This window comes from Meriones unguiculatus, chromosome 5 (assembly GCF_030254825.1).
Source record: "Meriones unguiculatus strain TT.TT164.6M chromosome 5, Bangor_MerUng_6.1, whole genome shotgun sequence".
Lineage (NCBI taxonomy): Eukaryota > Metazoa > Chordata > Mammalia > Rodentia > Muridae > Meriones > Meriones unguiculatus.
The window spans coordinates 116,191,388-116,214,363 of record NC_083353.1 but is presented as its reverse complement, the minus strand read 5'-3'; the positions used below and the strand labels follow the sequence as shown (position 1 = coordinate 116,214,363).

General features: G+C 46.0%; 1 long non-coding RNA gene across 1 annotated transcript in view; it reads right to left on the bottom strand.

Annotated features, from left to right (window-relative positions):
* Positions 1-21,197: 21,197 nt before the first annotated feature.
* LOC132654299 (uncharacterized) overlaps positions 21,198-22,976 on the bottom strand; it is a 47,938-nt gene continuing 46,159 nt past the window's right edge. The window contains exon 3 of the long non-coding RNA XR_009591971.1: positions 21,198-21,301. This is a non-coding gene — a long non-coding RNA (uncharacterized LOC132654299). The remainder of the gene's footprint in view (positions 21,302-22,976) is intronic.

Genomic DNA, 22,976 nt, shown 5'->3' with positions numbered 1-22,976 from the left:
TTTTATACAACTGGTTTGGAGGGGTGGCTGGATGCTCATGTGAAGGTCCCATGATGCTCTGTACACCTTATCTAAAGAAGGTCATCCAGCCAGCATGACCAGCCATGATTATCTCTTGCAAACAGGCACAAATGATTTGATGAAGATGGAGGCAGTTTTGCTCCAAGGATATCCCCAAATAACAACTTACTTCCAAGCCTCACCACAGACATGCGAAGAAGATATATTTACCTGTGGAAAAACTATTACCTGTGGACATAACAGCACAGTTCCCACTGCAAGAAAAGTAAGAGAGAACATATTTTTAATCTAGTATGTGTGACCATATTCTAGGCGAATGGGTTCAAGTTGCTCCAAGTGACACATTCCAAGCAGATTTGACATTTTCATAATCACAGAATGAAGACAGTCAATGCATTCAGCACATATTAGTGAAAACTAGAGATATACTAAAAACTTATTTAATTAATATACTCCAAAGGTTTGACCTGATAGTCAAAAGGTCAGATGGAGAGGTGGCTATAAAGGAGACTAAAGACAGCCCTCCACAATTTTGGCTTCTGACCTTTATCATTCTCACTCTCCCCAGTTACAAAGCTCTGATCAATCCATAGAATCTTCTACCCAGGAATGGCACTTCAGTTATGTGCCCCCAAACAGACACTGTTTTAAGAATGAATCAGAATTTGAACAATGGCTAACATCAAAGACTGGTTCTCTGTCTGGCTATCCTTTAATTCTGTAGAGTATCCTACACACTCAGGGATCTGCCTGCTCTTCCTCCATGGGAGTCAAATACATGGACAGCCATGTGCTCAGCCAAGCTCACACTGTTTCATATCCCACGCTAGTAGGTGAGAAGCTATCTGCAAAAATGCTCAGTGAGGGGAGGGGAAGAAAGAACGGGAGGACTCTTCTCTCTCCATATGTATAGGAAGCAGGCAGCAGGCAGTGTATTTTCACCAAAGTTCCCTTAGAACTGCTTAAAAGAAACAGACCAAGATTAAAGGGATTTCTTGAGCTCTTTACAAAGAGCCTTTGAGCATTCCCTCACAGAGAGCAGAGACCCATCTTTCAAGTGACAATGTTTAGACAGTGCCTTGCCTCTGTTAGGGAAGGGGTCTTAGGGCTGAATCTCCTTTGACTCTCTGGCCACTGCATGCTCCTTAAATCATGGCAGAGGATACAGCTTGGTGTCAATATGGGACAGGGGAGTAAAAAGAGGGGGGCAGGAGTTCTGGTCTGCTTATCCATCAATCCCATCCTTTCTGCCTCTGGGCTGCTTACAAGACCCTCCATCCAGGCTGTCTTAAGTAATTCTTGTTTTTTCTTTAGGAGGAAGCATTGTTTTTCTTATACCAACATACAAAAAAGCTTTCCCCTCCCTCCCCTGAAGGGCACACCCAAAAGATGGCATGGGGAAGAAAGGACTTCAGTTGGGTGAATCCAGTGCCCACAAAAAAAGTAACTGAGTCTTGAGTCTTTCCAAGACATTTTTCCTGTTACCTCCTCCAATACTGTTTATATGAGTTTATCGTAAATAAATATATATGACAGGAGATAAGCCTTGGGCTACCCAGGGGTAAGAAGCACCAATGCAAAGTACAGGAGTGACAACCAACGTGGATGACAGACACAGACTAAAATAATCTCTTATGCCAGATACCAACAGCCTGGCTAGGGAGTCTCTTGGGAAGATGTCCTTCTTTCCTTCAAGATCTAACTCATGAATGAGAGAAAGTACAAGTACTTCACTGAGTGGCAACCAAGTCCAAGAATGTGCAATGTAGGAAGGCACCTACCTTAGAAATTCTACCTGTGTATATAGGGCCTACAGCACAAGTAAGACAACTGGTCAACCCCCATGCTGCCACCACCTCTGATCTTGGCCCTGTCCTGAGCACTAGCTACTCCTCTACTCACCAATCTCATCTGACCCCTTTCAAGAGTGTGTCCAGGGGGTATATGTGCACTTGAGCATGACCTTTAAGAAGGCAGCTGAAGGGAGATTCACTGACTGCCCCAAGGGAATGAGACTCTTACATATCCCAAAGCCTCTGTATCCCTGATCACAGGTGTAAATCCATGGCTCTCATCACTATTATACATCAGTGTTTAGAGAAATAATTGTGTTGTAAACCCTTTAATATAAGAGGAGCCTCTCCTCCCCCGACAACATCTTGCCTCTAGGTAGCAATCAGTGTGGGTAACTGCAAGTTCCTTATAGTGACAGCCCTGGTCCTATTTTACATGCCAGCAGACAGTTTCACTCCTGAAGCAGGTGACAATCTGGGTTCCGGGTTCCATCAGGCACTCTTCATAACTCTTCTGCTGAAGCCCAAAGCAGCAGGAGCCAAGATGTATTGAGACATCCATGTTCTCCCTTGGTTAAAAGACCCTTGGATTCCAAGGCAGTAGCATAGTTAGGTGTCTGCTTTCCTAAAAATAGCTCAGTGAGGACTAGTTGAGAAAGGGTCTGGCATAATGGGAATAAAAGTTGGGAGGGAAGTTTGATGACTAAAAATGTTTGCTTCTGTCTACTCCAACTCTAGCCGGTAGCTAGCAAGGCAGAAGTGGGTAAAGATGTGAACTTAATTCACACTGCCCTACGGTTCATCTTCCTACTTCCTAGATGAGAGCAGACAGGGGAAGTCACCTGCTTTACTGAGTTTGAAGACAAAACTTCCACACAAGAACTTCCTGGGTCCTGTTATTTTTCCCCCCTGTATACTCCCTGCATACCTGTGGGAAGAAGGCTGCTCAACCCAAGTATGCCAGCTTGTGGGTTATGCTCCATAGGACATCTCTCCCTGATGTCCTCCTTTTGAACCCCACGAAATAGCAGAAATCTGTGCCCAGCAAATGAATTCCAATTTATCTTATACAGTTCATGTTGAAAGTTTTCCATAACTGAACCCTTCACCCAGGTAGTTTGAGGATCATCTTCTTCAGAGGGACACGGGATATAGTTCTGCTGTGGACATCGGATAAAGCCACAGCAGATTCCACCCTGGGGTCACATGCTGCCAGACCTCAAGCTTTCTGATCTTCAAGACTCCTTCTCCTCTTAAGAGATACCACCTGTAAAGGTTAAGCAGGGAACAGGGGCCACTAATACAGCCAGAGCCTTTGTATTAGAGAAGAAAGTTTCTGACAAGTTGCTGAACTCCTGGGTCATTAGACAGAGTTTACATAAACTCTGCTAGGAACTATATGAAAATATACATCCTCATTCTAGTTAGAAGAGCTTCGAAGTGGACAAACTGAGGCCCCTTAGCTGGGAGGAGTAAGGAACCATGGCTTATCAAGTGTGGACAACCAAGCAGTGTGAGTACACACACACACAATCACATTTGACCTACATCCTCTGCAGAGGGACCAGAGCAGAGCCTCTAATGTTCCTGAAAGCTGTCTGTCCTTGTTCCCAAGGTAAAGGCTACGGATTGTCCTTGGCTCTGGAGAAGTGCAAGGCATCGTGGAGGAACACCCAGCTGGAAGGAAGACAGATGAGTATCACACAGTCTCCAAACAAAATGCACATCAATTAATGAATGTCAAAGCATGTGAGGTTAAAGCCAAGGCCACTGTGGTTGAAAACAAGAAAGAAAAAAAAATCACTACTTTTCCATCCCTCTTTATATAATAATTTTTTTTCACCATTTCTGATCCCAGCCACACATGATGGAGGTAGTGAGGATGCATTATCCTATTCCTACAGATGAGGAAATTCAGGCTAGAGTTTGGGAGACACAGATGCTGAAGGAGCACACCTGGAAAGCTACACAGCTGCCTCTTCTGACACAGGTTAATGCTTTTCTTGCAGCAGCCCCACTTACAGCGTCCTGTCCTAGTTTGCCTTCTGTTGCTGTGTCAAAATGACATGACCAAAAACACAGCTTGGGAAGGGAAGGGTATATTTGGTTTAAACCTCCCTGTCCCAGTCCATCATTGAAGGAAAGCGGGAGCTCAAGCAGGACCTAGAGGCAGGAGCTGAAGCAGAAACTATGAAGCAACTGTACTTACTGGCTTGCTCCAGGCTCATAGTCAACTACCTTTCTTATACCTCCCAAGACCTCCTACCAAAGGGTGGCACTGCCCACATGTGGGCTGGGCCCTCCCACATCAATCAAGAATCAAGAAACTGCCCCACAGACTTACCCACAGGCCAATCTGATGGAGGCATTTGCTCAGTTGAGATTCCTCCTCCCAGGCGACCCTAGCTTACATCAAGTTGACAAAAATGAACCAGCACACACAAGCTTCTGCTTCCTTCATGTCCTTCATCCATTCCGTGGGGCATTGATGAGGCATCTTCAAAACAAAGGAAGCCACAGACTTTCTTCTTCCTCTTGCTCTTCTTTTCCATCTCCATCCATCTTTTTCTCATAAAGCCACCAGAATTCAATCAATCATGGTGCTCTGCCCTTTCTGAAAGAGGGCCCCACCTGTAAATTAGACGGTTAATTTCTATCCACGCAGTGCCTGACAATGAGGATTAAACTTCAAACCAGATTTAGTCATGGAGTTCCAGAGTGGCAAGTGCTGACGAGTGGAGTACATGGGAGCCAGGACAGGTCATGCCGGGGCTGGGGACTGCAATTCTAAATAGGGTAAGCAAGGAAGGCCTGTTGAGAAGTATTTGAGAAAGACCTGACCAAGAAAGTAGAGTGTGGCTGTGACAGCAGAGAAAGCTCATTCCAGGAGTGGAGCAAAGACAGCATTCTGGGCAGGGACGCTGTCTTATTGTGTAATCACAAAGAAAACCTTTTTTGAATTGGTTGGGTTAAGTTGTCTGATATTTTCAATGCCAAAAAAAAAAAAAAAAAAAAAGGAGGAACAAATTTAAAAATTTAAAATTGGTGCCTGAGCAAGACTCAGGGTCAGAGGTTTCCCGAGAACCACAGTGTTGCTAGGGAGGGTGGGGGAAGCTGTGAGGGGAAAAGAAACAGGTACTCTATGTATTAAATCTCACAGTTGTTTGGTTGTTTTTGTTTCTTTGTTGTTTTTTTTGTTTTTTTTTTTTTCAAACATTTATTTAGCGTATGGGCATACATGCTCTTGTAGGAAGCTGAAAGTTTCACTGGCGCCTACTCCATTTGGTCTCCTAAAAGTTCTCTAGAGGTATGCATCCCCATCTGCCTTTGCTTATTTTTAAGACGGGGTCTCAAGTAGCCCAGGATGGCTTGAGCTCAGATCCTCTGGAGTTCCTGATCTTCCTGCCTTGTGTACACACACACATACATACATACACACACACACACACACACACACATTAGAAAACAACAATAAACAAATAACTACATGGCATCCTATTGTCAGAATGGTTCCAGTAGATGAACCTAGCGTTTCCCTTGGGTTAGTCCTTCACTCATCACTTTTGTGAGTTCCGGCTCCTGGGGCTCATTACTCCCACCCCACAGGTCCTTGTCACATGGCAGTCTATGGGAGAGGGACAAAACTGCTCTTCTCCTTGCAAGATGTCCTGTAAAAGGACCCTCAAACCTCAGGGCTATTACATCAGTGTCCCTTTCTGTTCTCACTGCCTCAGCTTTGCAGACTCGGGCCTCAGCGAGAGAGAACTAATGGTCAGCATGCCAGGCCGAGGCCTGGAGAGCACAGCTCTCCCTCGGGTGACTAAGCCCTGTAACTAGATGGTGCTTGCCCTCCTGGTTCCTTCTGCAGGGGGTTTCCCAGGCATCACCTGCTTGCTGGGAGATACTCAAGGGGCAGGGTGTGGCCACCTCCTTCTGAGAGTTTAAACGTTAGTGGAGCTGATGACTCAGTCTGCCTCTTATTATTGTCCTGGACCTGCGTCACGGAGCTCCATGACAGAACAGACCCCTCCCCAAGACTGAATTCACTTGGTCCGAAATTGCTGACTACTCTTTATTAATTTAATTGCATTTCTTTATACGGTTCTTAATTGGATCTATAATTGCCTTTTCATTGTTTACCATCAGTAGAATTAGAATTTGATTTAGACCTGTCTGTGATACAGCTCTATGCTTAGCCACTCACCCTGTCGGGGAGCGATAAATAAATAGAAATACCCAATTGTCTGTCACTGGCCTCCTCACTGGGCCCTCCCACCAAACATGCCTGCACTTCCCTAGTTAGTGAGGACTCCCACTTTGGATTAATGAAACTTTCTTCCCAGTATAGTCCCACCCTCTGGGCTATCTACCCTGCCATTTCCATGGTTGATTTTAAAAAAGCAGAGCTGGGGTGACTTCTATCCTGTCATCCTCCAGGACCCCCAGAGCTTTTAAACTGCGGAAAGCTAAGTCACAGAAGCAGAGTGTGTGATGAGATGAGAAGCAGAAGCTGGGGGTTGGGTGATAGCTTGCTTAGGTGCTAGCAGGCAATCTGGAGCACATCTTTGCTATTGGTGCTTCTCTTTTTCAAATGGTTATTTTAAAACTAAAGGACATATCAAGAAAATGATTGTTACAGGGCGGTGGTGGAGGCAGAGGCAGGGGGATCTCTGAGTTCCAGGCCAGCCTGGGGTACAGAATGAGCTCCAGGACTGCTAGGGCTACGCAGAGAAACCTGCCTTGAAAAACTAAACACAAGCAAACGGACAAAACACTAGTTGGGTGATAATTAAGGAAATACTATGAAATATAGAAGTATGAAATATAGGAGTGGAATAAATGAATGAACCTACAGATCAAAGATCAAGTACATTAAAATGCTGAAGGCCAAATGTGATGCTTACTCCATGTATTGTCAGAATATTGGGGAACTATAGCCCTTTAGTAAGATGTTTGCTATTGTGTTTGTTTACAAACACACACACACACACACACACACACACACATTGAATTCCAGTAGTGGACTTCTTTTGAACCTCAGTGTTTCAGTGTAGGGGTCCTAGAATCCAGGGTCCCGTGCATGTTATGTGAGCGGTCTTCCCCTGAGCAATGTCCCTAAACTCCAAGCGGCAGACCTCAGCTCTGCAATGGCAGATGGAGTTCCCTCTGAGGCTACATGCCCCGTGCTCTGGTTTGAACATGAAATGTCTCCCATAGGTTCACATGTCCGACTACCAGGCCTCTAGCTGCCTGTGCCATTTTGGAAGGTTGTGGAGGGTTTAGGAGGTGGAGCCTCACTTGGAGGAAGTAGATCCCTGGGGAGACCAGCCTTGAGGTTTTAGAGCCTGCCCCCAAGTCCTGTTTCTTAACAATGTGACCAGTGGCCTCATGGTGCTGTTGTCTTATCATGATGAACCGCATCTCTTCTTAAGCTGAATGCCAAGATAAACCCTTGCTTTCCCAAGTTGCTCAGGTGGGGCATGTTGCCATAGCAACAAGTAACTAACACACCCATCTATATTACTGTTGTCATTTTTACAAAATGATTTCAGCCATAGGGAGGCAAGGTAAGATATGTACGGAGCCATCCTGGACAAGCCTGCTTCTTATCACTCCTCCTCAGAGAGGCCTCTGGCGCACTCCTGTGTGTGCTGGCACAGCGGATCACTGCACTGGGCCCTGAAGAGTGGAGGGATAAGTACAGACCGTTCTAATTCTCTCAAGCTGAGCAAAACAGCGGCAGTTAACTGTCTCCCCTTTAAACAGCTACAATGTTAACGCTCTTTCCAAAACTCACCTATTAAAATGAGGAGTTGACTGGGAGGAAACCCGCACTTACGAAGTCATAGTTGATAAACAGAAAACCCATTTATGTTATTATACACTTAGAAGATGAGCCCTGACCTGCTGGGCTAATTGTAAAGAAACCAGCTCCTAATGGAGGCCAGCACAGGCTCCAACACCACCCCAGCACTTACAGGGCCTCCTCACGGCTCCGGAACGTGTTATAAGGTGCACTTGCCTGATTTATTTAATAAAAGTAATTCCTGCTCATTATTATCATTGGTGGTGATAATGACAGGATGTTTGAACACGTTGCTTTTGCTCTGGGATTGGCCAGGGGGGTTAGTTTTTACCCTACTGTTGGTGACTCATCTAATGGTGGAGACCTGTGAACCAAGTGGTGTGAGTGTGGGGTTGTGGGGAACAGTGCCTTCTGGACAGGGAGCCGCGGGCATCGGGGCTGCGGGCACAGCCCATTGGCATCCATGTCCGGTTTCAACAGCGTAGCCCTCTCGGTTCCCCAAAGTGTGGGTCCAGAAAACACAGGGATCACGCACTCCTCCGCACAGAGTACCATCTGTGCTACTGAACTTGTCCTTAATGGCAGCCTCTTTCTGGGCCCCGAAAGAGGTGGCTTCTCTGTCAGATTTTTGAAGAGGCTCAGTCGACAGTACCAGCCACAACAAATAGAGAAGGGAAATTTCTTATCTGGGGCACTGTCACAGAGAGAGGCAAAAGTGGATGCTGAAAGCTGAGGCCCTCTCTGTGGGACCACAGCTCTGAGACTTCTTGATCTAAATGCTGTGGTGAGGGCCAGGGAAGCAGCGAGGTGGTCACGCCCTGGGGTGGCACTGTACAATCTCTGGGCTCTGTCCTCAGGGCCAGCTGAATGAGTGAATGATCCCACAGAACCCAAGATTGGACAGCTGACACTCTCACCCAGAACAGATCTCTCTGACGTTTCTGGTAGAGACAGCTGCACAATTGCCCTTGGCTCTATCCTTGGCCTGGTTGTGCAGCTCATGCTGGTACTCGGGGGTGGGTCCCGTGAGTTTCGTTTTTCTCATCTGAAGGGACGTGCTCCCTGTGATGTCAAGCACACAGTCACGGGAGGACAGGCTAGCGCAGAGCCTTGCACTTTTCCCATACGCTGTGTATTCAGCTGCAGGTGGCGGCTCCCACAGTGCTTCTCATTGTGTTCCTCATTGCTGGGCCATTGAGGTGGGCACCCAGGCTCTCAGTGCCCTTCACTCTTACTCACTCCTGAGAAACCCCCCTTTTCACATTCCACTGATGGTCAGAATAAGAGTGCACTGGAGCCAGGGGTGGTGGTTGCACTCTAGTCCCAGCACCTGGGTGGCATAGGCAGGCTGATCTTGCAACCAGCCTGATATATATAGCAAGTTCTAGGCCAGCCAGGGCTACATAGAGCAACCCTGTCTTAAAAAAGAGTGCACTGGAGTAGTCTTGTTTATTTCCTTCCAAGGAACTGAAAGATTGGTCTGACCTAAATGTGATTTCACTGGTGTCTGATAATGGCACAGAAAATAAGTATGCTTATTACCACTAGGTGGTGAAGCCAAGGATCAGAGGAGTTGAAGGGATCGGAATCACTGAAAACCACACAACGAGCCAAACCTCTCTCTCAGGTCATCCTGGCTGAGTAACCGCCTAGAATACGCTCATGATTGTTGTGTTGATGAACAATACAATTCTCTCTGGAGTATGAGCCTTCTGACTTGGCACAACATTAATGCTTTCTACAGTTTATCAAACACTTACAAATCTCTCCCTAATCACACACAGTATCACCACCTGCATCACTAAGTTGTCATCGTCATCAATTTGTCTTTGAGGAAACCGACATTTTGAAAGGCTCAAATACCGTTCCAAGGTCAAGGTTTCTGCAGTTGGTATCTTGATAGCTCCCATGTATTAGGAACATGGTTCCCAAGGGAGGCACTGTTAGGAAATGGTGAAACCTTTAAGAGATGAAACCTGGTTAAAAAAAAAATAGGTCTTTGGGGTGTGTCCTTGGAGAACTGGGGGCCCCTTCAATCCCCCCTTCCCATGCCTCCATCTTTCATTCCTTGACACTGTATATAGTGAGCAGGTTTGTTCTGTCACACATCCCAACTCTATGTGCTGCCTCACCAGTCACAGGACCTCTGAAACCATGACCCCAAATCTCTCTTTTTTCCACATGAATCGATTATGCCAGCTATTGATCATAGTGATGGGAGGTTAGTTGGCTTAGTTTTTACTGTCAACTTGTCACTTGGGAAAAGGGAACCTCAGGTGAGGAATTGCTTCAATTAGATTGGTATGTGGTTATGTCTATGGGGCATTGTTCTGATTGATGATTGATATAGGAGGGTCTAGCCCACTGTGGGCAGCACCATACCTAGGCAGGTGGGTCTGGGCTGCATAAAAAAGCTAGCTGAGAGGCTGGAGAGTTGAGTTGGCTCACAGGTTAAGGCCACTCGTTGCTCTTGCAGAGGACCCAGGTTCAGTTCTTTGCACCCACATGGGGGCTTACAACTCTCCTTTTCTAATTTAAATTCTTTATATAAATATGTTTCAATCACAATTATCATTAACTCAAGTTCCAGGGGCTGCAACACGCTCTTCTGACCTCTGCAGACTAGAACACTGGCTAACACATTATGCTGACACGTATAGCCCAGGTCAGTGTGGCCTCACGTGGTGCCATTGTTGCTTTATTCGACTGTTACTGTGCTTATGCTGTAGCCCCGACTGACCTGAAATTTGTTATATAGCCCAAGTTTGCCTGAAACTTAAAATGGTTCTCCTGCATCAGCTTCCAAAATACATGAGCCACCATATCTAGCTTATAAATGCTGTTCTATCATTAAATTTCCTGAACATTAAAGTTTGTATGTGTATTTTGCTCCAAGCCTAGAGTTTCTCCAGCTCCATAGTCCCTGCTCGCTGCTCCTGTTTCCTCAGTTCTGTAGTTTCTCTCAGTCCTGTTGTTTTGGTGCTCAGAGTCTTGCTCTCAGTTGCTCCATTCCCAGTTAACACCTTCCTTTCAGTCTTCAAGGTATCCTTAGTCTTCAATGTTACCTGCACTGTCTTGACATTCTGAAGGCAGGACATGTGAGTCTTGCGTTTATAGGTTTCTATTTTATCACTCAACTTTAAAACTCAACCACCCACAAAAGATAATCCAAGGTTTATGGGCCCTGAAGCTTATGCAGTTGGGAGACCATATACAGAAAAAACAAAGCAAAACAAACAAAAAAACAAGAAACAAACAAACAAACAAACAAAACAGTCGGGTGAGGGCTTTGGGGAAAGCCCTTGGAAGCGACCTTCAGTTTCACAGCTTCACAGCAGAAAGGATGAAGCTGTGAATCCCTCTCTGTGCACATGAAGATCTGAGGCCAGTCTGGTCATCCCTTAGGAAGTCCATCTGGGGCTGGATGCGGAGTGTTTCAGCTTGCAGCTTGCCTGACTTTCAGGGCATTAGAGGAATGAAGCTTTGTCTCCATTGTATACTTCAATTTCTCTCTGCCTAATACCATTTAACGTGCACCTCCTTCAGCACGGGAATCTTGAGGAATGCAACCCAAGGCCTTGTGTATACCAGGCAAACACTCTGCTGTTGAGCTACACCTTAACCCAGGAATCAGGCTCTCCATTTCTTCATAGAACCCCCTTTGAGCCCAACCCAATGCTGTTAGGAAATGTTTTATGGTTCGAGCAAATGAATGAATGAAGAGTGTGTGTTCAATTGCTGCTTGTGGAATTTATGGAAGAAAATTTAATGGCCCTTATAATGACCATTTATTGAGTGCCTGTTATGACAGTCAGCCCTCATGCATTACTGGTGCTCACATCAGCCTTGCAGCATGGGTGTCATTATCCCTAATTGATAGCTGAGGAAACTGAGGCTCTTGGTGGTTAAGTCATTTGCCCAAGGTCAAAGAATCTGTCAGTGGCAAGGCCAGATCCAACTCCTTTTCACTTCAAACTAAGTCTTAGAGACAAAAGGCAGGTCTCCCCTCTGCTGGGGGAAATGCAGCTTGTACTTGCTCTCTGTGGGCCTCAGATGTGCGTGAGGAGGTGGAGGGGAGTCCCTACCTACCTCCACGGATATCCTCCTGCTCCTCTCCTATTCTCAAGGACCTTTGAACATGCCCTATCCATGCAACTCACTAGCCAGGCGGGTAGAACAGGGAGGTAAGTGTCCCCAAAGAGGGTCAGCAGTAGACAGTAGAATTAGTCAAAAGTCAGGTGAATAGAAGAAGCTAGCTGTAGGACCCGGGACGCTGATGGCAACACTTAGGGAGCCTGGGCCGGAGCAGAGGGAGGAGGCCCCTGAGATGCCTTCGCCTTCTACCAGACACTGCCGCCGAAGAATGATGCCCTTTGTGGTCTCTTTGGACCAACGAGACTCTGTGATCATAGAGGAATGTGAGGATGGATGCCAGCTTCCCACTGAGGGCGCGTAATGACAAAGTCTCTCTTGGGCAATTTTTAGTTGATGAAAATACGATGGTGCTTTAAAGAGGTTTCAAGAGCCTGGGGCGAAAGATGCTTTGATAACAGAGGAAGAAGTGCTCAGAGGCTCACACCTCCCTATCTCCTTGAAGTCCCGCCGCTTTGAGCCAAGAGCAATTCCCATTTCACAGAGAGAAAACCGGGAAGGCAGAGACTAAGAATTTGGGTTTATTCTTTATTTGGTTTGATATGGGATCATCCTGAGTACAAGAAGTCTAGAAGTCAGTTACATGGAATCTCTCCCTTGCATTGTCATTCAATTGGTTTTCTGTGTTTTGTTTTGTTTTGTTTAAAGAATTCCACCTGATCACTTGATGCTGGTTTTGAGGAGGCCCATAGCTCTGATACCGAAAATGACAGCACTCACCCTTCTCCCCATTCCTAACACCCATTCTCAAGTCCTTGAATTCTTAAGCCCAAAAAGTGTAGAATCAGCGTGTTAACAGACCTCTCCAAACCTGGGGAGGGCAGCAAGATCAGAAAAGCCTTCTGCTTAGAGCAGGCTCAGTTCTGAATTCCAAGGTCCAGAGCTCTGCAAGCCAAGATGTCCTTAAGAGCTACACTCAGAGCACTAGACATAAATGTACTTTGGGCTTTCTTTGGCACAGGTGGGAAGCAAGAGGGCAGAGAATACATGCCCCTTTGCTCAGATCCTGCAATGCATGCTTAAGAGGAAGACAATTACTATCACATAGCAAGGGTATTGAGGGCCTTGCTTCTGACCAAGGGACCACACCATCCATGTCTCCAAAGACAGGCACTGATCCAAGCTTCTGAGAATCATTTGTCTGACCCCTAAAAAGACAGAACCAGATGGGAAGAGGGACTGCCTCTGACATAATCTGATTGGCCTGCTCTTTGATCACCTTAGGGGGAGCAGCCTTACCAGGCCACAGAAGAGGACAATGCAGCCACTTTTGATGAGAACTGATAGACTAAGATCAGAAAGAAGGAGAGGAGAATCTCCCCTTTCAGTGGACTTGGGGAGGGGCATGCATGCAGAAAGGGGAGGGAGGGTGGGACCCAGAGGGGAGGAGGGAGGGGCTTATGGGAGGATACAAAATGAATAAAGTGTAATTAATAAAAAATTTTAAAAAAGTTAAAAAAAAAAAAGACAGGACCAGGAACCAGGATACCTAAAGTCTGACTAATTCAGGCTCAGTTTTTGTCCATTCTACTCTTAGCCACATTCTCTTGTGCCCTACAATCCAAACTCTTTTTTGGGGGGAGTGGAGGAGTGGGGGTGAGGAAGCATTTCTCTGTATAGCCCTGGCTGTCTTGGGATTCTCTCTACAAATCAGGCTGTCTTTTGCATCTGCCTCCTGAGCACTGGGATTAAAGGTACATACTAACAACACCCAGCTGACCTTCACAGTCTTAAGAAGACATTTCTGAACCCTGTGAAAGATCTCGAACATCTCCAGATTCTGTAGCTTTGGCCTGGACAGGTTTAGCTCCTTAAAGCTAGAAGGTCTTTGTACATCCTTAGATTCACCCCCTTGCCTCTGGGGTGGCCACATCTGAACTCTTCCAGGTCGCTCAGTGACCTTCTTGCTTCTATATCCACATCTGGAAGGCTCTGTGAATCTTTTAGTCAAATCAGCCAGCCATCTCCAAGTCTCCTCACATCCCATGATACTTCATCCTATGGCAGTTTGGGACTAGTGCAGGGACTGACTTAGCGGCCTGCATTTGCTACCCTGGTTTAGAAGGCTAAGGCCCTTTTGACTCAAGAGGAGTTACTTCTCCTGGTCTCTTGGAGAATTCCCTCCTCCAAGACCAATGAACAGCCTTGTTCGTGTGTTCTGCTCTCCCAACAGTGGCTTGTTAGATTTCCCGAATTCTCCGCATGTCTTCCATTTTCCCCAATAACATCTATTCACCTCAAGGAAAAAAAGAACAGGCCTTAGTTCCTATCCTCTATCTTGTGATGACTGCCACCAAGCACAGTAGACAGTGACAATCCTAACAGTTGAGTTAGGAGTACCTACTCTGGCCCAGACACTGTCAAAGGAATCTTGAATACATCAGTATAGCTTGACAAGAATCTGAAATAAGACGGGGGAAAACCCAAGTCTGATTTTGGCTTTGTTTAACACCATGCCAACTTTCCCTCGTAGGCGTGCTCCTGCCATGATTCCACCTGCTGTCATCTGATGCAGCCAAGGCACTTCGTCAGCACCCAGCAGATGCCCGCACCAGGTTGCTTGCACATTTAGCTTCTGAGGCCGTGAACTAAACAAACTTTTTTTTTCTTTATGCAGATCTAGCCTTAGGTATTCCTTGCAGCAACAGAAAACAAATGGATGCATGAACACCTTCAAAGGAGGTGGTTGTAACCATTTATGTACCTAAACTATAGATGTGTGGTCCTATCCTCTTTGAGATTTGGTTTGGTGAATTACTTTTAATTATTATTTACGTGTATATGTGTATGTGTTTTGCCTACATGTTGGTCTGTGCTTCATACACGTGCCTGATACCTGAAGAGGCCAGAAGAAGGTGATTTCTCACTGGGTGTGACAATGGCCTTTCCTACTTCCCCCTCATCCCAACAAGAACACTGTTCCCCTCTAGAACCTTCTGTTTATGATGGGTTTTCTATCTTCTCAATCTCATACTTGCCTTTCTGTCTAGAGCTGTCTGTTTTTCGAGAGCATCTGGTGTAGTCCATGCTGGCCTCAGACTATGCATCAAAATTTGTACTTGAACTTATTATTATTATTATTTATTTTATGTGTACGAATGTTCACCTGCCTGTATGTGTATGCCCCAAAAGCATGTCTGGTCCTCATGGAGGTCAGAAGAGGGCACTGGATTTTGTAAAACTTGAGTTACAGATGGTTGAAAACCACAATGCAGGGGCTTAGGGTAGAACCTAGGTCCTGTACAAGAGCAAACAAGCACTTTTAGGCATTGAGCCATCTCTCCAGGCCTAGGCCTTGAACTCTTGATTCTCCTGCTCCATCCTCACCGGTGCTAGGATGACAGAGATACACCGCCTGGCTTGGCCACCTTCTGATGCTCGTCACATTCAGTCTGCACACAGAAGGAGTCGGCAGGCTGTACACTTGATCTCATCGGGTGTCAGCTCACTTTTCAGAGGCTGGGGCTCAGGAGGTCCCTGCCACCTGAGACTGTCACCAATGACTCCCACTTCCCTTGTTTCTGCAGTCTCATTACAACCCAAGGACACATTACAACAGAAAGAGGAACTGCAGCCCACAGGGCCGCCCTGCCTAGCTGACCCAGCTCAAGACACAGAACCTGCCCTTTCAGAGCTGTGCTTGTGTCTTTGTATACCCAATGGTAATGTCTAGGGTTAGGGAACACTCCTTAAAGGTGTTTGTGGATACATAATAGGAAATAGTTTTCTTGAGTGATGCTAAAGTTAAAAGCTGAATGGTTTTCTCAGCCACCAAGATGTCTTAAAGTGAACGCAGAGTTGAGACCCATAAAAAGACGGCATGGACAAGAGTCTTTAGACATGAGGTCTCAGTCGCCTGGAGGGACTCCGGCACTCAGGGCAGGGTGGGTAACCAGTGAAAACCATTCTATGTCATGGAAGAGCCAAAGGGTTTCTAGAAACAGTGGTGTCTGACCTTCGCTGTGTAGATATTTTTTTTCTTCCTTGTGCCACCAGCCAGTTATCCCAACCCTTGGGAAAGTCTGGTGAGCACAATAGCCTTGTGTTAGTGATGCTCTAGGGTGGGGGTGGGGGTCAGCGCTCAACTCCAGACGAGAGAGGGATGGGGAGAAACAGCTGCTCCGGGGCACTGGTGGGGTGGGAAACAGCAAGATGTGAGAATCAAGATTTCTGTCACATTCAGTCTGCACACAGAAGGAGTCGGCAGGCTGTACACTTGATCTCATCTTGATCAAAACTGAGGAGACAAATGTGGCCTTGAGAATAGAGAGCCCCTGAGATCCCTGGGAATCACTGACAAGGCCCCACATGCTGCTCTGGGCTTATGCCCTGGGTTGATGTTCAGCCTGGGCCATTTGGCTATGAAGGCAAAGGGGATAAGGGAAGGCCAGAGAGTGGTACCAGAGGGGTTGCCATGGATGAGGTGGTCACAAGCATTTATGATGCCTCCTTGTCTGGTCTGAGCCCCTCCCCCACCCGAGATCAGTGTTGCTTTTTGAGAAGCTTGGAGGCAGCCTTACTGAAAGCTACAGGGTTAGTTAGCCCATGGTCCCCAGTCCCCAGTGCCCAAGCTGCGGACCCTTCTCCGATGCAGGTTGCAGCTGGCCTCAAAGGCAGGCTAAAGCTTTCCTTTCATCTCTCTCTGGTCTTCCCCACGGCCCACATAGAGAGTCATCTAAGAGCAATTTTCAAGCCAAGTTGAGTCCGCACTGATAGATGGGTGGAGGGACAAGGAGCCAGCTTCTGTGTGGCATCATTTGCCACTCAGCATCCAAATCCTCATGTCTTCCAGTCACTTCCTTCAGCAAATTTTTAAGTTGTAGCAATATATGCATTTTAACCATTTAAAAAGTTTTGTGTGTTGCATGTGTGTATATACGTATTTACCATTTTAAAGGTGTGTGTATACATGTAGGAGGGGGATGAGCTTATTAGGCACATATGCATTCATGTATGTGTTGGCCAGAGGTAAACATCAGACATCTTCCTTACTTGCTCTCTACCTTATATTTTGAGACAGGGTTTTGTTGGAGCTGGAGCTCAGTGATTTGGTCAGGCTAGTTGGCTGATGAAACCTCAGAGATCTTGTCTCTGCCTCCTCCGTGCTAGGGTTACAAGCCTGCACCACGGTGTCCAGCTTTCAACACGGGTGCTCAGGACCTGAACTCAGATACTCATGCTCAGGTACTCCCCTGAGAACCATCTTCACAGCCCTGATCCTTGGGTATCTGGTTCACACTGTTCGTCACATGCTGTGCTGCCAACTCCCCTGTTTCCAAAGTCTTTCATCCCTTCAAACGGAAATTCTGTACTTAGTAAACACTGACTCCTCATTTTCCCCTTCTCCAGCACCTGGTGAATTCTGATCTAATCTACTTTCTGTCTCTACAGCTCTGAGTTAGCTCAAAAACCAAACCAAACCCAAACCAAACCAAACCAAAACAAAATAAAACAAAACAAAAAACCCCACTGTTTGTCTTCTTTGGCTTACTCAGCATAATGCCATGTTTGAAACATGTGAGGATGTTGTTTCTTCTCTAGCTGAATGGAATTCTATTGTGTGTGTATGTTTCACTTTGTTTATTCTCCATTGATGGAGACTTTCCTTTGTTTCCATCTTTCTGCGATTACCCACAATACCACAATAAACATTAATGTGCAAATGACTACGTTCCTGCTCTCAATTAGAAGTGGTATTGACAGGTCCATAATAATTGCAATTGTTTGAATGGAACACACGCATTTTCATCACACTGATAACACAGTTTTTGGGAGATCCTGGATATTTGGAACGTGGTAGGCTGTCAAGGGTATGATATCTCCAGCCACTTGCTGGATCACTTCCTCCTGGCCTGCTGTGATAGACCTTCCCTGCTACTTTTTCCCTACAATAGATTGAACACTCTGCTTCCATGAGCCGAAGAGATCTTGCCTCCCTTTACGTTGTCTGTGCCAGATAATTTGGTCACAACAGTAGAAAAGTGACACTGCAGTCCCTCTGTATCCAGCTTTTTGAGGCACCACTAAACAGCTCTCCATAGCGACAGGCTGTGCCATTCTAGTCTAGAGCAGCACAGAAGTCTCCCAGTCTTCACCATCAACAGCTAAAGTTTTCAGTTCGGGTCTGTTCTTAACAACAGCTGTAACAAGGATGCAAAGCGTCTTGAGGCCCAGTGACATCAGGCACCTTTGAATGTATTTATTGACCACCTGTGTGTAGTTTTTTAATCCTTTGCCAAGCTCTGCACTTGATTTTCTTTATTATCATATATATGATGTCTGGGGCGGTGTGTGTGTGTGCATGGCACACTTGTGGAAGTCAGAGGACAGCTTTGTGGAGTCCGTGCTCTGCTTCCACCTTCATGTGGATTGAACTCAGGTAGTCAGGATTGTGTGGCCAAGGTTTTCCCTTCTGGGCCATCTTGCTGGCCCACTGCCAAGGTTTTGATGGGGTCATTTGTTTGCTGTCCATCTGTAGGTGTTTCTTCATATAATCTAGGTAGTAAATCATCATCAGATGTATAATTTGCTGATTTCCCCCAGTTCTGTGTGTTTTTCACATTTCTAAAAACGGATTTCAATTGTGTACTCGCTTATGTGACTGTAAGCAGGTGGATGCCAGAAGAGGGTGTAAGGGTCTCCCAGAGCTGGAGCTTCAGGTAGTTGTGAGCAGCTGATGCTGAGGCTGGGAACCAAACCTGGGTCCTCTGCAAGAACACAGACGGGACAGTGAGATGGCCCTCAGTTCCTGAGCCATCCCTGCAGCCCCGTGTGTGGCTTTGTTTTGTACTTTTATCCTCTTGAAAATGTGTTTTGATTCATGTAAGCTTTTACTTTTTATGTAATCGATTTATCTTTCTTAAAATTATGCTTTCAGGGCCAAAACATCACTGCCAAAACCAGTGTCATGGAATGTCCTATGATGTTTTCTTTAAAAGATTTTTTAAAAATTATTTTTTACTTTTATGCTTGGTTGCCTGGGTCCTTGCGAGTCCACAGGCATGGCAGTGAGAGGTTTCCTATTTTAGAATTGTTACAGTCTTATGAGGGCTTACCTGAACCTCTGAGTTGCTTTGGGAAATATTTTCATATTAGCAATATTGTCTCCCAATCCATGAACGTGGCATGCCTTTTATTTATTTATGTCTTCTTTAATATCTGTCAGTGAAGTTTTCGAGTTTTTTATGTACAGATTGTTCAGATTCTAAAGTGACTTTATTCTTACATTTCAATTGGTATGGATTGCTGAATTATCCCTTAAGATTATGATTTTTATGGAGCAGAGCTTTTTTTGTTGTTGTTGATTTTATATCTTACAAAATTTGCTAAGTTTGTTGACTATAATGTTTTCCTTTTTCTAGGTAGAACTTCCAAAACTGAAAAGAGGATGTAGCTGTGTCTTGTTCCAAACCTACAAATGAATTCTTGTTTCTTGGGTTTGCTTTCCACTCTTCCGTGGAGCTCAAAATCCATCTGGAAAGAAATTTAGGGTAAATATTCACAGTAAGAAGTAAATGACTAATATTAAGTATTCCCCTTAGAATAATCCTTAGGCTATCAGGTCCTGTAAGGAGCTTGGGAATCGTTGCATCTAAAGGCCCAGAGGGCATGCCACTGTGTGTAAGCTCACAAAGCTGACTGGATACGAGGCTGGAACTAAGCCAAACCTTCACCAAATGATATTTGCATTAAAACACATGGACAAGCATGCACACACGAATACATATCCATCCATTCATCCATACACACATACATACATACAGACAGACAGACCTGTAAAACGCAGGACCTTGCGGCTCGGCAGCCGAGACACGCATGTAAGAGAAGGGGAGAAGCACAGAATGGGAGTGATGAACAGAAGAGCTTGACTGGTCCTCATCGCTTGTCCTCAGCACTTCACAGTTTGGCGAGGTTGCACCCAGAAACAAATTCAGTCATACAGTCTCTACCTGTAAGAGCTTAGTTTCCTTCACTCATTCACTCACTCACTTAGAAAAGATAGAAATATCTACCACATGCCTGGTACTGGGAGCCCAGCACAGAAGACTGACAAGGTTCCTCCTCCCAGAAGCTAGCTTGCTGGAGCAGCTCACTCCCAACCCTATCTTTGAGGTCCTTATGGTCTTTTAATTCTCCACAGGATGAAGCTGAGCATGAAAACTGGGGTGGGAACGGTCAGCGGAGGCCAGAGGTCCTGGCTACAGGCAGACCACGGGATAAAGCAATGGGAGTTGGTGATGACTCAGGGGACTCCTTCAGGGAGGAAAGTCTTTGATGTCTCCCTGAAGGATGATGGAGAGTGCTGAGCAGTGGCTGGGAGGGTTGGGTGAGTCCGTTGCCTTCGTCCCCACACTAGGAAGTGTTAGAGATCTTTCTCCAGCGTTGGGCTCAATACCAGTTTCTAGTCATATCTGGAAAATGAGCTTATTTTTGAGGAAGGCCTGTTATGGACTGAAGGCAAGAAACCCAGGCTGGGTTGCAGAGCCCGATCCTCTGTGGGACAAGCACAGAATCTCAGGCTGGCAGAAGGCAGTCCCACATCACCAACAGCTTTAGCTTACTTCTTATGACTGCCTATGTGAGGGTGTCAGATTTCCTAGAACTGGAACTACAGACAGTTGTAAGCTGCCCTGTGGGTGCTAGATTTGAACCGGTCCTTTGGAAGAGCAAAACGGTGCGCTTAACTGCCGAGCCATCTCTCCAGCCTCTAGGAAAGCTTCTTTACTACGATCCACGTAGTTCCACTCTTCTAGAGCAAGTTGTTCTCAACCTTCCTAATACTGTGACCCTTCAATATGTTGCGTTGACACCCAACCATTAAATTATTTCTGTTGCTGCTTATTAACTGTAATTTTGCTACTATTTTGAATCATAATGTAAACATCTGTGTTTTCTGATGTTCTTAGGCAACCACTGTGAAAAGGTCATCTGCCCCCTCCACAGATTTAGACCCACTGCCCTAGAGAATGGAAGTATTCTCCAAACCATCAAACCTCAGTGGCTTCAGGTGAGGAAAATTTTCTTATTCATTTTAGCTCCACCTGATGATAAGGATGGGAACTGCCTCCCTCAAAAGACACAGGAATGTGCTCAGCTAGGAGCATATTAAATTTGGGGGCCTTGGTGCTTTCCAAATGGAAATGTCCAGAAGAAAATTGAAATTATGGATTTGGACTTGGGAGAAACACTGGATTGGACACTCTGATGGTTAATCTAGGTTTGTTTGTTTGTTTGTTGTGTGTTTCTCTGTGTAACAGTTCTAGCTATCCTGGACTCACTCTGTAGACCAGGCTAGCTTCAAACTCACAAAGATCTGCTTACCCGTGTCCTCCTGAGTGCTGGGATTAAACATGTGTGCCACTGAAGCCTGGCTCTTTTGGTTAATGTTTCTTTCCACTTGACAGGATTTAGAGTCAACTGGGAGACGCTTCTGAATATGTCTGTGGTGGGGTTTCCAGGGAGGTTTAACTGAAGAGGCAAGACCCACCCTGAATACAGGCAGTGCCATTCCATGTGCTGAAACCTTGGACTGAAAAAAAGAAAGAAAGGAAAGGAAGGAAGGAAGGAAGGAAGGAAGGAAGGAAGGAAGAAAGAAAGAAAGAAAGAAAGAAAGAAAGAAAGAAAGAAAGAAAGAAAAAGTCAGTTGATAACCAGCATTGTTTCTGCTTCCTGACTATGAGGTTGATGGGACCAGACGCTCTTGCTCATACCTCTATGCCTCCCCAACTCCCATGACATTATTTCTTCAAACCCTTCCTTTCTCAAGCTGGTTTTACCAGGTGTTTTATCCCAGTCACGAGAGAAGTAACCAACACAGAGTCCAAGAAAGACCCAGACAACGTCAGTGTCACATGCTGTTGCTTACACGTACTGTGGTAATCCCCACGGAGGCAGCTGGATCCTGCCCAGCCTCAGACCCCTGCACTAGTGCACCGATCTTCATTAGTCCAAGATAATCACAGACAATCCCATCTCCCCCAGTGTTTAAACACTACACAGTGGCACGGCAGGAGAAACTAGAAGGGGTGTCCTAAAAAGGACATCTTTAATCTCAACAGGAGACTCTTCCTTTCGTCCACTTCTACCCATGGCTTCCTGAGAAGGCATGACCTGAGTTGTCGCAGTCATCTTGGAGGCAGCATAGACTATGACCCCCAAGAGTGAAACCCAAGCAAGATGGCAGGAAAGTGTGATGAAAAGCGGGTCTCCAATGCTACCATCAAGCCGCCAGGTGATGTTCTTGGAGAAGCCATTGTCTGCTGCTAAAAGTATTCTACTTCAGTCATCATTGTATCATTTACTTTAATGCTGGGATAAATCGCTGGCTAAAAGCAACTTGGGGGTCATTTGGCTTAAGGGTTACAGTCTACTATCAAGGGAAGCCGAGGCAGGAACCGGCAGGCAGGACCTGAAGCAGAGGCGACAGAGGAACACTTCTTCCTGACTTGCCCTCCTGCTCACATTCAGTTACCTTTCTTACACTGCCCAGGGCTGTGATGGTCTGTAACAGGGATCCTCACACATTAGTCATTAAACAAGAAGACAATCCCCCATGGACTTGCTCATGGAGACAGTTCTCCCACTGAGGTCCCCTTCTCTTTCCAGGTGACTCTAATTTTTGTCAAGAAGACACTATCTAACCAGCACAACCATCAATGGTGACTAACAACCATCCAGCACAAGTGTGTAGAAAGTAGCAGAATTGTGCTAAGTGAAGAATTAAGCAACAGAGAAGCGTAGCGGCACAGGAGGAGAGAGAAGAAAAGGAAAGGAGCAAGGGGAAAGGGCTCCAGACAGGGAGAGAATCAGAACTGACTGTGTCAGGCAGAGAAGAGAATGAAGCGCGTCAACAAGGAGGACCTGGCAAGCAGAGTGAAGCTGTGGTAATGACAATGAGTACCGTAACAATAGAGTGCTGCAGGGGTCACTTGTGACCTGACAGCATTCATTCTCCAGGCCCCTGGGGCCCCTCCATGGTCATAACTCTGACCTGAGAGCCCAGGTCTGGTAGGTGGCCCATTCTCAGACCTAGCTCCAGACAGCTGGTCCTGCCCCTATCTTTTGCAGATGGGGCACAAAACATCTCCCTCTATCACTTGGAGAAAGTCATTTTATTGCGATCTTGTTTCCAATGCTGGGTGCAGCCCAAGTTTCCTTTACTCCCGTGGTTCCTTCCTTGCTCCTTGCTGCTCTGTTGTGCACTT